This window comes from Schistocerca serialis, chromosome 11, assembly GCF_023864345.2.
Source record: "Schistocerca serialis cubense isolate TAMUIC-IGC-003099 chromosome 11, iqSchSeri2.2, whole genome shotgun sequence".
Classification (NCBI taxonomy): domain Eukaryota; kingdom Metazoa; phylum Arthropoda; class Insecta; order Orthoptera; family Acrididae; genus Schistocerca; species Schistocerca serialis.
In genome coordinates, this window is record NC_064648.1 from 138,164,964 (window position 1) to 138,182,347 (window position 17,384).

Consider the following 17,384-nt stretch of genomic DNA (forward strand, 5'->3'; position numbering starts at 1 on the left):
CTTTTATTTAGCTGGCAGTAGTGGCGCTCGCTGTATTGCAGTAGTTCCAGTAACGAAGATTTTTGTGAGGTAAGTGATTTGTGAAACGTATAGGTTAAAGTTAGTCAGGGCTATTGTTTTGTAGGGATTATTGAAAGTCAGATTGCGTTGCGCTAAAAACATTGTGTGTCAGGTTAAGCACAGTCTTGTATAAGTTGTTCTAAGGGGACGTTTCAACTGACATTGGGTACAAGGATGAAAAAATATTAGCTTTCAAATGTGTCTTCTGGTCATAGTAATCAGCATCCAACAGAACATGCCAGAATCCAAAAATTTGTATTTGGGGACATGATATAAATATTGGGGAGATGACAAGTAAATGCGACATGTGAAATATCGAAGTGTTATTTGCAGTTTTACTCGAACTTATAATGCATCTTTAATATGAGTATCTGATTTTTAAATAGTGTCCAATATGTAGCTCTACAACTATGTAACATTTGTTCTTGTTATTCGAAATTGGTTCACAGATAGAAATTTTATTATGATTGCTACGTCTGTAAACATCATCCAGCATCTCATGTAAGTACCCCAAAATGTATTTTTGAGGATGCTGTAGAGGCACTATAACGCTGACATGCCAGTATCTACCACCTGCAGTTTCAGGCAAACTGGGTTTGCATCCAAAATTTGTGTTCCTCATCTTTAAATGGAGGTTGATACATGATTCAAGAAGTACTCTAAATTTGTTTTTGTAATTCAGAAATGATTTATAAAACAATTTTCAGGTTTCAATGGTAATTCTTTTAAAGGTGAATGTGTGATTTCCATTTTATTCCTGCCTGAAATCCGTTTTGGTATCCTTTGCATTTTCTTTCATGTGTAATTAATTATTCGAATGCCACGGTCTGTACTACTACATAATACCTGCCTAAATAATTTCAGTTGACACTGATGCTATATAGGAAACTGTGTAACTATGCAGAAATTGTAGCACCCCGATTACTGTGGCATCACTCAAGTGAAGCCACTTTTAACTATGTCATAAAAGACAAAGTCGTTTTAACAATTTGGCACTACTTTCCTTCACCCACACTAATTAGTGTCAGAAGTAAATCGAGCAATTACCATTATGATTTCAGTGATTCTGAAGCTAGTATGCAGTATTGGTAGCTTTGATATTTATACCAGTAAATTAGGATAATATGCAGATTCAGTTTTACACCATACCAAAGATCTCTACAAAAAGTGTCGGTTTTAGTACTGTTTGTTGTGCGACAGCCACAGGAAGTGGTGTGTCTGCCAGTCCAACTGGCACTTATAAAGACTGACTTCTAAACATTGTGTTGCAACTGTATAGTGGCAAATAAGTTATATTATAGCCTACTTAAAGAAAGTACTAGTTAATTTTATGTGCATTTAGAAAAATATCCTACATATTCTTTGAAATGCAGAGAGATAGTTGTGAAAGTTTGATAACAATAATAATGTTACCGTACTTAAGCAAAAAAAGAAAAAGAGACGTGGAGCATGATTTCATTAATGGTGAGTACCAAGTAACTTTGACAACATCATGGGTGCTTTTATTCCAAACAGCATGTGCCCTGACTGTGACTATATGGTGTGTATTTTAACAGCAATATAACTTTCTACATTTGGGGTTGCTAGCAATGAAACGTTTGGCCACTGCAGTTGTGGGCATGTCAATGTTAATTGACATGCCCACATGATGTTCCATTATATGATGCACACTTAAGATTTCTGTCTGAGTAAGAAAGTATTATTGTATAATTAATGGAATGTGATTTGTAGTTGCACATTAGCGCACTCATTTCTACAAATGGTGAAACTAAATACAGAACTGGCAGTATATTCGGATTTTAGGTTTGGCAGCTTCAATCCTCTCAATCCTTCCCACTCCAATGGCCAGTGACGCTCGATATTCCAAATATTGCTTTTCATAGCTCTTGCATGCGCCATTCTCGAACCTGATTGCTTCCAATTGAGGGAAGTCTGTGTCAACTCAGTGTCGAACTATAGCCATAATGTTGAGAGAAATGTTCAAATAGGTGTGAAATGGCTAGTTCTTCATATACATTCCTTTCTGAGGTAGAGATTGCAGAGCTTTTACAGATATCTTAAAGTGAAAACTAGAACAACAACGATTTCCATGACAATGGTCTATATAGTGACAATGATTCATCTGTGAACAATTCGAGTAAAATGAGAGTGGAAACACACCACCCTGAAGAGATTCAAAAAATATCACACAATGAATAGTTTTGGATTGTAATGCTTATGTAAATATGTTTGCAAAAAAGTACACTTCTTGTTTTAACGTATATCCTAATTGTTGGTCAGTGACCTTATTGTTTCCAAAAAGAGTGAAATTCTCTGTGGCACACTCACCACCAAGTGATGGCGATTTAAATATGAGTGTACACAGTTGCCCTATGTCTCCATTACGGAGTACAAAGCGTTAGACACTGACCTAGTGGATTTGAGGAAGGAAGTAAGGAAGTTTCTGGTGACAGTATAACTTAAGAGGGTGGTGGTGGTGGTTAGTGTTTAATGTCTCGTCGACAACGAGGTCATTAGAGACGGAGCGCAAGCTCGGGTTAGGGAAGGATTATGAAGGAGGTCGGCCGTGCCCTTTCAAAGGAACCATCCCGGCATTTGCCTGAAACGATTTAGGGAAATCACGGAAAACCTAAATCAGGATGGCTGGAGACGGGATTGAACCGTCGTCCTCCCAAATGCGAGTCCAGTGTGCTAACCACTGCGCCACCTCACTCGGTTATAACTTCAGATCAAGTATACTTTTTAATAAAGGAAATGAACGATATTAGAGAGAATAAGTGTAGTTTTTGACAATGCAAATGAATTGTATTAGAGTGTCTTTAAGTGCACCTGCACAAAGCATAATTCCAAATTCGTTATAGAGTAACTTTAATATTTGCTCTTATTTAACTGCTGTGGGGTGCAGGAGTGACTTGCAACCAATGTGATGCGACAGCAAGTTCCATGTGACTTTTCAATGTAAATACTTACATTACTTGTAACTATTATTAACAAAAGGTTTAATGAAGTAATTGTATTTTGAATGCTATTAATCGCTTCCTGAAGCGATACACGAAACCAGTCACAGTTTTCTCCAGGAAGAAAAGTAGTCTGTAAACTTTTGAAGAGCACATGGCTCAAAAGACGTTAATGTTAGGTGAACCACGAAATTCTTCTATAATGTCGTTTGGATGATTCACCTTTCGAGACACACAAAATGTGGCTTCATCACTGAAAACCAACATTGTCAAAAACTGTCTTCCACTTGTAGTCGCTTGAAGTCGTCGCCTGTAGGTGGTATGGTTTTAAGCCTGTATTACATGATGTACCTAATATGTAGTACTAAGCCTATGCAGCAGAGCCCCAAGCGTACATGTTTGGAACTGCACATTGGTTAACGTCACTTAATTACATGATGCAGACAGATTAGTCCTATTGTAAGTCCAGGCACTCACACTAGATGGTAATTATGTGCAAATCTTGAGGTGGGCTGTCTGATTTCTTGTGAAGGTGTTCATTCAAATTAAAAATGTCTGAGAACTCGAAGTTTCTATTTATTAAGTAATTGTTTGCATTTCTTTTTATTATTATTTATTAAGTCATTGTTGTTCACTTATGTAACTATCATGGAACTATATTATTTCTGTTCTGAATTATGGGCTTAACTGTTTGTTTTAAGTTATGACATATGGCATCATAAGAATACGTTTGTCTGAACTGCACTGTTACAGCATTATGCACATGGAGGATGCAGTTGTTTTTCAAGCTACTGGACAGGCAGTGTTTGTCACTCTTAGGATTAGGGGAGTATAATGAAGAACACAAGCCAGATATTGTTGGGTTCAAACCAGGCTGGGAAAAAGGGAGGAAGGTGATGGCTTGTATTCCCTATTGATGAAAGAACTGACGCACATCTGCAGGAATTCTGGAACTTCGTGAGAATGGGGTGGCTTATTTCGACAGGCGGTTGTCGATGAAGGAAGTAATTCACTCAACAGACAGAAGTAAGACTTAAACCAGTAAATCATTTTTGCTCATTTTGTAATCGAGCACTCTCACCTACTCTTGGCAGTTTCTCCTTCCTGGCATGTTGAAATATACCAAAAGATGAAATCAAATCAAACGTGACCTTTCAGCAGTTATGGCACTACATATAGAAATCTAAAGTACAGATATAATGTTCTACACTTAATTACTCAGAACTAAACGTTTGCCGACGACTTTAATATGATACAGTGGGTTGTGATGACCATACAGACACGATTCTTCACCAAACACATGATTTATACCGCTAAATGCTTGTTTATTTCTTTCTATCTGTAGGATACGAAACAATCAGTACTAAGACTGATTTCCTGTAACAATTTGTCTAAAAGAAAGTTTGTTGGCAAAATATTGCTTTTGTTTAATTATTACATTTATGCAAATGTAATCACAGAAAACTGTGGTAAATTTACACTATGGAAACCTGAAGTTTAAGTGCGTTTAAAATAAGTGGCGACTCTCGACACTTCACTACAGAGCGAGTGGAGGGAAGTGCAGTCTACCAGCGTGTGCTGGGCGGGTTTGCAGGTGACCACAGTGTAATGCCAGTACAGACCTACTCGGCGCAGAACCAGTCAGGCTCGCTTAACTGCCGCTGAAGCCGGCCAATCTGCGATCTTTCTGAAACGATTTTAAAGAAACTATTCGGTAGTAAACGCTCATTGTCGCGCATCTCATAGCTTAATTCGCCAGCTTCATGATGAACCATCTAGCATTTCGTTAATGGTTATATTTATTGTGATATTTCGCTAGTAGGTAAACTATTCAAGAAATTCTTAGTTTGCAGTGAAAAATAGGTACCGCTATGAATCTGTGTTTGGTTCGTGTCAGATGACGTGTTACTGTGTATTAAATGTAGATAATATATTGAGTCATTCTTTAAACTTGGAAGTATATCGCTGTCTGTTTCCAATCTCGAGATAATAGAATGTATGTAAAGCGCTCCATCACGAACTCGTGTGTCAGTGAAAAACTAGAACGACATATTCAAAATTTCCTCGTACGTCATTAATGGTCTGAGATATCGAAACAAGATTTTGGCAAATGATAGCACGAGAGTGTTTTGGCATATGATTAATATGTAAAATTCAATGTCTGCCTCGATATTCAAGCGACTCCAGACTTTTTCAATTAAATAATGTAATTATTGAGAACCATAGATGTCTTGTGAAATGAGAACTGCTGTAGGATTTGTAACAGTACATGTAAAAAATTTACAAGTTTATTTCTATACTGAGACACGCCTGTTTCACAAACTATTGACCTGACTTGCCCTTAGTTGTCAGTTTAATAATCCAATTTCTCATTATTCTGCTGCAATTTCAACTGTATTAGTCCGTAACGTGGTTTGTCTGCTTGCTTGCAAAAGCTGAGATAGAATATTTAATTTTTTTTCATCTTTTGCATATAGTTGAGAGCATGTAGAATCAAAGTTTTCGACTTCCAAAACCCTCAGAACAATTTTTGTGGACAGAAAACCACAAAATTTGGGTACTTTTCTCGGGTTTTCACCTATTACTCGGTCACAATGCGTCCTACTCAGAATTTCACTACTAGCAAAATGAAGGAGCATTAAATTTTGCATCGAATTATTACGTAAATGCCAATATCAGTGTAGCCATCTGGCTGCATTTCTAGCAACTTGTCTAAAAAATCGTCTTCAACTCCTGTAACTCAAAAATGCCTACTCCAAATGGAAAACGTAATCAAAGTTGTAGAACATGAAATTTCATGTTACGAAAGCAGTGTTAGGTACTATAAATTGTTCATACTATTGAAACTAAAGGTATCTATTTTTCTTTTTTGCAAGTTATTCAATAAAATGAGTTTCCAGTGGGAAGACGGCTCTCTAATGAGCACATATGTGTTTCTATGTACATCTTTTCATGTTTCTTCATTCGTGTGTATTTTTATCCATTTTTATGCATCGCTTTATTGGTGATAGTGGATTCCTAAAATGAAAACAAAGTACATAGTAATGGCCAGTATGAGTTTACGTACGAGTAATACACAAGTAAGTACAAATTGCAACGTAACCTTCCAATACTGGTGGTTGTATAAGTCCACCTAAGTAGGTAGATTACCGTCGCTTTTGACATGTCCTACCGCTCCAGCAAGCTACCGTCTGCAGTAAATGGTTTCTTAAATTCGTGTGGTCCACGAAATTACTGGCCCCTCCTTGTTATTGCTGGGTATTAATAATTTCTAGCGGAAGGTTTTAACGGACCGGTAGAAATTTGAACGCAATGGATAACGCATTTTTTCAACCACTACAGAAGGCAACTATACAGGGCTTAATAGGCAGTATATAGCTTTTATTTGCTTTCATGACCCACAATTCGACTGTGGTACTGACTGCCACCTATTCTTTATGATGGACGGAGTAAATAATCAGTCGAGGGTAGAGATTAATTGATATTTATGCAATACCGATGGTATTTCAACAACTAGTCGTGTTTCTCTTGATATGTACATCATCGAAACCGGTCTCTAGTTAACATGCTTCAGTTTCGCCACGTAATTATGAAATGGGACAGATGAGCGCAGACCTGGCTTCAATGTAATTTTATACAACCGCACAATTATACCCAAACCCTCAGTTATTACATTCAGTTACTATAGATTACTCAGAAAAAGTTCCGCAAAGACAATACAAGCAAAACTAGGTCAGGGTGGAAGAGTATTTCGCAAATCTTAATCAAATCAGTGGGCATTAAAATCCGATACTTTTCCTAGTGGCACAAGTATTTTACCTAACGCACAACATCGCCAACAAATCAACTCGTTATGGGGTTGCAGAAGAAACATCACTTCAATGCTGTTCAACCCACATGGCCAAGTTTCAGTAGCCAACAGAAACCCAGAAAAATATTGACCCACACAATTATTCCTTCCTATTTTACACTCGCTCACTATCGTATGATTATTCATCGTGTACAATATATTTGCAGACCGAAACTACAATTTATCAATGCGGCGGTTGCTCCAACCGACCACGTGGCGCGAAAGCAAGTTCACAAAGAAAACATATGGAAAATAAATAAAAATCCCCAAAACATTACTGTAAATGGAAGAGCAGATTAAAATACATTGAATGAGTGAATTTCCGTTAAGCACAGAGCAGTAACGTGACCGTGAGCTTAAGGCACATGGTGCGTTGCCTGAACAAGGCACTGACGCAAGGTCTACTGAAATTCGAGTAAATTAAGAAAATCCATCCTCTTATGGGGTTCGGTGGTAATCTCGCACCTGATTTCAACATTTGGACTTCATTACAGAGCAGATTTAGGACAATCTAATACCTATGTTAACATTACCAAGACGAGAGCTGCGTCTCCATGTCTGTCCGGCACCACGACCCAGGAACAAGCGCTCTTCCAACCGAATTCGCCTAACCGTTCCGCTTACAAACGTGGTGGGGGTGGCGCGCCAACCTGACAGAGCCAATACGAGCACCTACGTGTCATCTTTGCCCTGACCTGCAAACTTGGTCTCTGCTACACTTGTTCACGCTTGGGGGGTTGGTACTACCCTACCCTAGAACGACCATTCATGCAGTGTTACAATCTGTGCCTAAAGCTTTCTGCTAGTTCACACACTCACTCACTTATACCGTCCAGGCCGCACAAAGGAAAGGAAAATGGGAAACGTGGTACATAACAGAAAAAAATTCAATAAATAACCCTGTTTAGTCCATTCGCTCCTTTCGGACACCAGCTGAGGTATTACCTGCAAGAGAAGAAACTCTTGCTAATAATTTCTGCGTGCTAGCAATTTATTAAAACATTGGAACCGTTCAACAAGTTCCGTTTCATCACTCGGGTATCATCGAAGAAAATGGACTTGGGGCTGTCTTTCCGATGGAACGACAGTCCAGAACATTTTTCAATTGATGCCACGGGGAGGAGACCCTAATCTCCACGCTGCACCAATCCGTTTCATATATATATTGTTAACATGCTATGCTAGGCACTGTTCAAAGTACAACATTTGACAGTTAGTCTGACAAGACCACACAAAATAATATCATTGACAAAGTGACAATTGCAACAAATATTCTCAGCATTGCGAATGTTCTATAAGTGACATCATCTCAGGTAATTAATCTCAATTATAAAATACAGATGGGTACGTATTATGCAAACACAATGAATTATTGCAACAAATATTCAGAGCATCCTTCAAAGTTTTAGTAATGATATCACCTTAAGTAATTAATCACAATTGTACAATACAGATGGAAACAAACTTAATTGTTTTAACTCCCTGTGAACTGGAACACTCATGACAAGGGGGGCAGTTAATGATTCTCAACAGGCATCACAGAAGTTCTGTCCTAAATATTAAAATGAGTAAATATTCACGTAATTAAAGATACTAATAAATACACATAAAGGAAACACTCTTAGTTATGTCAAGACACTATGAGATGAAACATTTATAGCAAGGGTGGCAGTTACTGTTTAACAACACATCAAAAATGAATAAACAACGACTTAATAAAAATATATCGTCTTTAGGGGCTACAAAACATTTTCTATTATTCGTCTTATCAGAAACTCTAATAAAAACTCTAATTTCAGTTCCATTAGTTATTGAGTCTGCTAGCCTATCACTAAACTCTTAATAAAGCATTCTCATTATTGATTGCAATAAAGCTACGTGGGCTATGAAAGCAATGTTATGAACAATTATATAGGCACAAATAGCTCACAAAACAATATCCCTTTACACATGTCTTAGGTCCAGTTAAAATCAAGTATCTTATCTCTGCTACACTGAGGCTTAAGGCCGCCTTGTCATGACACACACTTAATTCTGGCCAGACAGGATTGAGAGAAACATTGTCGGCCTAGGTTCTGATTAACTCATTAGGCGTACATCTTGCTTTGGGTCAGAAAATTTACCCGATCTTACGTCCCCAGTTTCAGGCTGGTAGATGACAGACTAACGACATGCACCTTACTATACTTCTAACTTTAGAGATAATACTTTATGTTGAAGCCAATGGTCCTCTCCTTTTCCTCTCTGCTGAGAATCCGCTATGAAGTCATCAAAGAAGGATACACTAATGACACGACTAACGTAGGACAAGTAACATTTTATACATCTTACTCAACATATTCACATGAATAAGATACAAGATTCTCTCTTGAGGTTAGAGCGGCATGATACAGAAACACTTGAAAGAAGGGGCTAGCTCTCTGGTTAGGTCGGTTATCACTGGCACTTCCTACACTTAAGTAGTCACACGCCACTGTTAAGTCACACGCACACAATCTAGGGTTATCGTCGGGCAGGGCTTTGTCCCCCCCAATTTACTTTACTTGGGGGGTAGCCTATTACACTCAGCCGACTCTCATTCCGCACACGCTGTCTCCTTAAGTTTTATTGCGTCCAGCGCCATTGTCTTCTGCGAAGTTCTGGCGGCAAGCTAGTCGTCCATTGGCAGTGAACACACTGTTAAAGCGGTTGCCTTTGTTGTCCTGCAAGCACCCTGACCAGTGGAATGGGCTGGACTAAAGGTGCAGCAGATCCCGTAAGCCCGCTTAAATCACCTGTCATATACTCGTTCTGAACGTTTGTGTCCCTTTATGGCTTGAAGTTTTCCTACTGTCTTCAACCGGTAAATTATTGCGTGGTAGGTTTACTAGCGTTTATTGTCTTAACTTTCGGTGGCGAACAGTTCGTAGCTCTCTCACCAGGCACTGCTGGCGGTGTCTACACCTCAACGTCGTGGTTCACTGAAAATGCAAGCGAAGTTCATCACGACACACTTTTCTTAATTAAATATCGGTGGGTCCATGTCCTCTTTACGTCAAAACCTATCACGGATCACGAAAAGTGCTAGTGAAGTTCATCGTGATACCATCTACTTAGTCAAATATCGGCGAGGTTATGTCCTCTTTGAGTCCGAAACCTATCATGGATCAGTAAAACTGCTAGTTTACTTCATCATGATCTAATTAAATATCGGCGAGTTTATGCCCTATCTCTAAGTCCGAAATCCGCTGTCTTAATATTGCCAGTCTTTCACGTGTTCTCCCTAATTTCTGTGTCCATAGTCACTACAGGGGTTACCTATGAGACTAGGAGCCTTCAGTCTGTACCCCATCATCTCTTAGCTCTGGAAACAAACCAAACAGCAACCTACTTCTCCACTGACAAGTTCGGTAACGCTAATGGCTTCTATTAAAGTCATTATGACCGCCGCCTCTTGCGTCCCGTCATAACGGCAAGCGAGTCGCCGCCTGACTAGATGCGCCGGAGCGATAACATCAGGGCCTCTTTAGTAGTTAAAGGCTTAGCCGCTCCGCCTGGCCGTGAATACCCGCAGGCACAGAGTAGATATCTTTGTCTGTGCCGCAGGTAGCCGCCCGAGGCCGTCGGCGCGTGTCAGCAGCTGAGAGTGCGTCAGCACAGGGCCGCCGTGGACGACGAGCCACGCCCCAGCTCTGCCCCGTGGGGAGGGGCGGGGGGGGGGGGGGGCGGCAGCAAGGCTCCATTCATACCGCCTGGCCCGTGCCGTAGCACCGGGGCAGGTTCCCCCGTGTCCTTGCCACCTGGACTCGGTAAGCCGCCATTTTCTCGCCATCGCCTTGCAACATTCAGACAGAACAATTGTCATTCTCTTAAATTTTAGTGGTCATCATCTCCTTACTTGAGTACACCAAGTACATTTCTCAATTAACCTACAGTACACAAATCTTAATTATTTACAGGTTGCACCAGGGCTTTACAATGGATGACAAATAGTTACTAATACAAAATAATTCTTAACCTCTACATATTACATTTTGTTTATACACAGGCATCTGAATCTGTTTGGCAATTTACGGTAACTGAGTTCAAATACAGGTTTCTCGATTCCTGAATAATTACAACAAAGAAAAAAAATGAGTCTCCAAAAGGCGTCACTGTGCGGAAGACGTTTTATAAAAATTGTTAGCCTATTTTTTGGCTACAGGTGATTTACTTCTCTCTGACAACTGTTAAATTCTTATAGCTACTTCCTTAGATACCAATCATATTTGAGTGCCCATAAAGGAGCAACCCTTCTGTCTCGATTGTGGAGTAGGGCAGGTACCTTGGGTTTTGGGGATTGTTATGTAAACTACTACACCACCACCACGATCTACCTCTCTATCTTCCTTCCTTCTTGCATGCTCGCATTTCCAAACTACTCGAGTATTACTGCAGACATTCATATGTCACCACAACGTTTTAGATATTCCTTTCACCATCAAAATTTTCTAATCTACTATTATAAGAGATCGTTAGCAGTACTGACAGACAGCTAGCAGCATTATCCCAACGTCTTTTTTTTTTTTTTTTTTTTTCCTTTAACACACAGGCAAAGCCAACACAGGCGACGTAACTGCTCATCCATTAGGTATGACCAGTTTAGCACACCATCAAACACTGAGTAGCTAGTTACACATCACAAGAAAAAACATAGAATAAAGTTCATTGGAACGATACCACCAGGAGTTATTACCTCTCGTTACAGTTTCATCCTTTACCCGACTCAGATGTTTCCTCTCCGTTTTGTCAAGTTCAGTCCGCCAAGAACAACTTACGGCTGTTTTTTACTTGGAAAAGACTTACAGAACATTACACCAACAACTTTGGGTCATCACATCAGTCCTCTTTACTCGCAATTTCATCTGAGGCCATTCTAATCAGCATCTCGTCCCTTTTAGTGCTGTTTATTCCCTGGGAACAAACATTCAAGCACAGAAACCGCATACCACATCCTAATAGTTATAAATCTAAGGACACACTTTACATCTTATATCTAGAGTGTCATCATCTTACGTCAAGATCTCATTCGTGACTGCAGTCGGTACTCCCTCCTGTTACCTCTCTGGGGCTTCCTCTTCATTCAGTACTGCCTTCATTCCTCTGGATGGTTTACCTCCAGGAACCTTAACTTGCCTCCGTCTGATTATCCTTGCTATGGTGTGTCACATACTCCTTACCAAGTTCACCTCGCTCTTGGGGTCTCTCAAAGTCACCACCGCGTAAGTCAGTAACACTTTATAGCGCTGGGTCTCTGCACAACACTAAAACACAAATACCACAACCACACAAAAAAATTCGGTGCCTTTTGCAACCGACAACTGGTCCCGTCGCTACCTTGGCGCGAGCCATTAATACCACATAAGCGCATCTATCAATATACATTGCAAAGGTATACCTTTCCCAGCGTAACTCCTTCTCGTTTCCCTTACGAGTCATCCTCGCTTCTCCAGAGCAAATCACCACCATAGCGTACTGTGGCGAAATAAATAAAAAAACATTTGATTTTATTGTGTTTTTTAACTTTAGAATTTTTGAAAGGCTTTTTTTACGGATTGTATTGACCGGCTTGAATGCGGACAAATACAGTGCTGCGTGAAATATGCCTGTAATATAATTTACCATTCCGATTAATTACATTTTGAATTCTACATCATTGTTGATTTAATCAGAGTTATCACCTTAGACGTAGAATTAGTCCTTCTGCCACAATATTAATTCATCAGTCGCCATAGAAGTTCTTCTCTTTGTTGACCGCGTGTATCTTCCTAAGTCGGCATCGGTTCACTTCACGAAGACGGTGGAAACCAAGGAATACAAAGCTACGTTGCTTTAAATAATTTTCGTAACACTTGGATACTTCACACTATTTTTTATTCACAAGACAATAAGACTTGCTCTGCTCGTCGCACAAACCATAATTACTAACAATATGGCTGCCTCTCTGCAGACACCAAAAATTACGTCCATTCTCCACGAGGCAACAATCAAAAGTGTCTCTTAGCTCCTTCTTGGAGTATGAAACAAAAGAGAATCCAATGTGAACATTACAAAGATTATAACCTACATGCCTCTCAATTTAATCTTTGGCGCAGCCTTTAAGGTATTGTATGTCTCTGTGTCGGAATGTGTCATTACAACTGCCCCCCTACTGTATACTGTCACTAGAAAATTTTATTTGGTTGACAGGATACAGTAGTCGACCTTGCAATTGATAGGTTTGCGGGTCTTTTATTCACAAACTTCACTTTTACTGTTTCATTTTCATGGCACTGTGAATTCTTTGGTATTACTGAGTGTGTGTCAGTTTTTTGATATACTTATGCTAATATTTACAAACCTTAATCCTAATATACAAAGTTTTGGTCAATACTGAGAAAACGACATCATGTGGTAAAGTTTGTACAATAAAATATACAATGAATACAACGTTATTTACAAATGTTTCCTTCCTTATCAGAGGTGAAAACAAAGTCCTTGTATTGCCTTCTGTATTTATTCTGGGGCGACGAGCTTTGTTCGCTAGCCGCAGTGTTGAATATGGGCGGGTGATACGCGCGCCTGATTGTTTGGTCGTCCGTTAGCTGGCGACGTTGGTTGAATGCGCGCGCCAGTGCACTGAATATACACCGACGTGCGGGTACCTTCGAGACTTCCGAGCCTCAGTATGCGTGTGCTTTTAGTAGTTCCTTCCAGTACTTAGACTGGATACGACGAGGCACATTGGAATATGTGCCCCGAAGAACACACCACACTATGTGCCAGGCGGAGGACGATCCCGTCGATGCAGCTCCAGGTAAGAAGCGTACCATGTCAAACTTGTTTGGCATTATCCTTTCCTATTGGGACGCCATGGGTCGTTTGACGATACTAGCTTCAATTTTTCGATGTCACTTGTTTAGGCTCGCTGACACTTGCAACGTAGCACTACTCTGCATAATTTTAATTTCTACACACACCACTTTAACCGCGAGTATTGCGATCGAAACTTCCTTTTCACTACACTTTTTTTTTCTTCGCATTAACCCCTTTTACCTTTTGTACCGAGATTCATTCCCCTCAATACTTCTGGTCAATGTACGTAAATATTCACAAATTTGTAAGTCACGGGACTCGGCATGAAATGCAAAGTACATCACATACAGTGGAATAACATAAAACACATACAATATATTGGTTACATTAATTACAGGAAGAAACTATCGACGAAAACCGAAAAAAATTTTCACCACTCATAGTGGTTTCTTCGTCTTGGATTTTACTGACACACACACCTTTTTCCATTAATCTGTTAGAAGGAACAAGTTCTTTGTTTTCTTTCTTGAACTCGAGTGTAAGTTAAGGTTTACCTTCGTTACGTATTCTTCATACGCAACGACATGCATCAGCATGCAGAGAATACACCTGTAGCCGCTCCACTGCACCTTGGGAAGGGAATTTTCTACCTTCTACTTAGGGTGATGGCAACGACTACGTGTATGCTACGCTTTTTACGTATAAAATCCGAAAATGCACAAAATAATCATTTATATGAGCATAACCCTAATATGTACAGTGTTTTGTGCTTAAGCACGTTCTGGTGTGCTTGTAAATCATTACCTCTAATAAAATTTCCTACATTAACATAGACATATAAACATAAAATCTTGAAGTTCAGGATGTAGCTAGTATTAATATGTACAGAGTTTCATAATAGCGTCACGCCCTTGTGTGCGTGTATCATCTTCAATTAAAGTACGCTTATAGGCGTCTTGTGTTATCATGGGAGAAAAAATACCGACATTTTAATGCATCGGTTGTCATGAAAATCTATGTACACGAATAATCCGATTTTCATAGCTTCAGTGCAGCATGAAATTCTGTATGACGTTTTTTTTTCACAGTTTATTTTATAGACGATTCCTTTGCTTACAGGTCGTCGATCACACTACTTACCTGTTTCTCGTATAGCGGCGATGTCATTTTCATTCTTTGTGACCGTAAATCGTTATATGTATGAAAGATATAATTTTAACATGATTTATCCTTTCATGTTTCAAGTGTGTAAAGTAATTCATATCTTCCTTCTGCATACATGAGTGAAGAATCGCTAATGTTGCACTGGGTATCAGGTATTTCGTATTTTCTCGTAAACTCGTAGAGTCTTACGGTTTTAATTAAGTTATTTCTTGATGTTAGGTATACATGTTTATAAGAGGTTGTCTTAGAGTTTAATTTTCCTTAAACACTTCTACGTTGTTTAAATTTCGTACATGTACAGAGCTTCTTTCGCCTTTCACACATTCATACATACGTTTATACACACAAAAAATATCTACCACTTAATATACACATTACTGGTGGGGCCCTTTTTCGGTACCCTGCACCATTCCCTCAATATTCCAAAATAATTCAGGGTGTGCTGAGCATCGTCCCTTATACTAATAATACTTACAACTAAATATTTCTTCTTACATACATAACTGCCTTACGGTCCATTAATGCGCAATCATTCCATATTTTCCTCCTTTACACTTTAGCCTTCGTACATGTAACCTCGTGTATAGCTTATATATTCTACAAAGTTGTTTGCTGAGTGCTTTAGGTATTTCCTAACGTTAATGTGTTTCTCTCTATATAAATCCTAGGTATTTGTTTTGAGAGCGATTCAGTTCATGACTCACGCTGCATAGATCTGTTTATTATTTTCCTATTTTAAAGCTAGTGTCATTCTTTTCCTTAGCCACAAAAATTCACACGTTTACCTTGTTGTTCATTCTGAAAATCGCTAGCTACTGTTTAATGTAAATGTATGCGTTATCTCTTTGCTTTCCTCTTTGCTGCTTTTTCCCAATATGTAATTGTGTGTTGTTCTCGTGTACATGGCCTTTCTTCCGGTTAATAACTGCATTATTTTTTTTCTATTTTCTTTCTCCTTCCGTACAAGCTAAGATTTTACTCAATATAATATTACAATACCGTCCATGACCAGTATGTACTTGTATGTTCACTTTTATTACGTAATACCAGCTTATAATTAAATTTCCTAAGCTACTATTTACAAGACTTGTGTACCCTTTTCTTTCTTGTTTTTGAATGGCTCTCGTCACTGTGTCTCATAGTAAGCGTGGTCTCAAAACTTTTAAACGTTCCGCGCATGCGCGCTTGTGTACCATGACTGGACTGCAGGCGCGAAGAAAACTCTGCATTGTTGGTGAACATTATTCGTGATAGCCGCCATCGTGTAATATGAGTCACGTGTCGTCTGTGACTCGACCGCGCATGCGCCTTCGCTCTTTGTATACACTCAGCTGATCGGACAGGGAAGGGGGAAGATTTCTCCCCGGCATGCTGCCTACAGCGCGGCCAATGACCTCGTCTTGCCATGCAGCTATCGCGTGCTCATCAGCTGAGCGTTGGATTGCAACTTCGACTCGTGGCTTGTTGCTCGTCTCAAGCGAACAAACTCTGGCCTTCGCGTTAATTTGGCATTGTTCCTCTCTCTTAAATAACTGAGTTAGACTACAAAAGTACCGTATGGTTTATTTTATAGTGTTAAGACTCACAGTTACACGTTTCATTAGGTGTGGTTAACTATGCGTTTTAAAGCTGGCATATGCCCCCAGTTGGTTACTAGTTTCGATGTTTAACTAAAATTTCAGTTATGTTTTCTAGTTTAATGCATGTTTTTCACTAACTGACTGTCTTTTTCAATGTACTTCTTAAACTACGAACACTGGACTTAAAGTTTCTTTTTTTTTTTTTTCGTGCTCTCAAGTTTCTTAGGTTAATGACAGCAATTTTACTATGTGATCCAAGGTTGTATAATTTCAATTTTGCTAAAATAATATATAACCTTTAATGAAATAATTCCTTGATATCCTTGTGGGGGTATAACCCTTTCATCTTGCCCGTTCGTGTGTTACCTAACAGATAACATCTTGGGTGGGGTTTGTCTATTATAATGAAAGGGCCATCATACAACAACTGCCACTTTTTGTTTAATGCCTTAATTCTAGAGGATTTTGGGTGGGTACGTAATAGTACTTCCTGTCCAATGTTAAATTCTGTAACCTTTCTTATCTTTTTGTTGAATTGTTTTTTCCTTATTTCTGCTTGTTCTTCCATCTGTAGTAATGTTTGACGTACCTTTTCGTCTAGTGTTATTTCCTTTGTGGCTAATTTAGGTAAAGGTTTAGCCCATTCGTCAAGTTCTGTGCCTTGAAACATTAACTCTGTAGGTGTAAAGCCTGTTGAAGTATGAATTAAATTATTTATAATATGCTGAAAGGGAGCTATGTATTCCATCCACTTTGTCTGTTTATTTGGTATATAAGTTCTTATAAAGCGATTAAATTCTTTAAAATTTCTCTCAACCGGGCTCGATTCTGGGTGAAATTTGGATACTAATATATGTTTTATGTTTTGAGATTCGAGAAATGTTTTCCATTTACACTGCTGGCCACTGTAAATGCAACACCAAGAAAGACAAGAGGTAGCACAACAAAATTTATTTTGTA